Source organism: Otolemur garnettii, unplaced genomic scaffold (assembly GCF_000181295.1).
Source record: "Otolemur garnettii isolate 467f Iridium unplaced genomic scaffold, OtoGar3 scaffold00029, whole genome shotgun sequence".
Lineage (NCBI taxonomy): Eukaryota > Metazoa > Chordata > Mammalia > Primates > Galagidae > Otolemur > Otolemur garnettii.
Window position 1 is genome coordinate 32,858 of NW_003852424.1, and position 1,185 is coordinate 34,042.

Below are 1,185 nucleotides of genomic sequence, written 5' to 3' on the forward strand. Positions count from 1 at the left end.
AAAAAAAAAATAGCCAGGCATTGTGGTGGGTGCCTGTAGTTCTTGCTCCTTGGGAGGCTGAAGCAGGATCACTTGAGCCCAAGAGACTGAGGTTGCTGTGAGCTACTATGATGCCACGGCACTCTACCAGGGTAACAGAGTAAGACTCTGTTTCCAAAAAAAAAGTTTAGTTTATACATTAGGAATATTAAGAGATTAATAGTAACAACTAGTAACATTAATACAACAATTATAACAATATACTGTAATATCTTTTTTTGTTTTGGTAGAGATAGTGTCTCACTTTATCGCCCTTGGTAGAGAGCTGTGGCATCACAGGTCATAGCAATCTAACTCCTGGGTTTAGGGGATTCTCTTGCCTCAGTCTCCCGAGTAGCTGGGACTACAGGTGCCTGCCACAATGCCTGGCTATTTTTTGTTGCAGTTTGGCCAGGGACGGGTTTGAACCCGCTACGCTCAGTATATGGAGCCAGTGCCCTACCCACTGAGCCATAGGTGCCGCCCAATATACTGTAATATCTTATTATACTGTACTCACGTCTTTCAGACTGTGGTTAACTGTGGGTAAGTGACACTGCAGGGAACAAATTGAGGAAAGTGGGACCTTGGGTAAGGGGATCTGCACCACATTTTGTTTATCCATTCATCTGTGGAAGGATGCTTGAGTTGCAGGTGTGAATGTGGGTGTACATTCATCTCTTTGAGACGCTGCTTTCCATTGTTTGGGGCATATATCCAGGGGAAATTGCTAGTTCACATAGCAATTCTGTTTGCTTTTTCCATACTGTTTTCCACAGCAGCTGCATCACTTTACATTCCCACCAGCAGTGCAGAAGGGTTCCAGGGCTCTACGCTCTCACCATTACTTGTTTTTGTTGTTGTTGTTTGTTTGTTTTCTGAGACAGAGTCTCTGTCATCCTGGGTAGAGTGCGGTGGCATCATAGCTCACAGCAACCTCAAACTCTTGGGCTTGATCTGTCCTCCTGCTTCAGCCTCCCAAGTAGCTAGGATTAAAGGCACCTGCCACCATGCCCACTAGTTTTTCTATTTTTAGTAGAGATGGGGTCTCACTTTTGTTCAGGCTAGTCTCAAACTCCAGAGCTCAAGTGACAGACCTGCCTCAGCCTCCAAGAGTGCTAGGATTATAAGGGTGAGCTGCCATGCCTGCTGCCTTGCCCATTTATT

The 1,185-nt window shown here is 45.3% G+C and overlaps 1 protein-coding gene across 1 annotated transcript in view; it reads left to right on the forward strand.

Moving 5' to 3' along the window:
- The window catches only part of IDH2 (isocitrate dehydrogenase (NADP(+)) 2, mitochondrial), a 16,391-nt gene that overhangs the window by 5,132 nt on the left and 10,074 nt on the right, over window positions 1-1,185 (forward strand). The gene's annotated exons all lie outside the window — the stretch shown is intronic.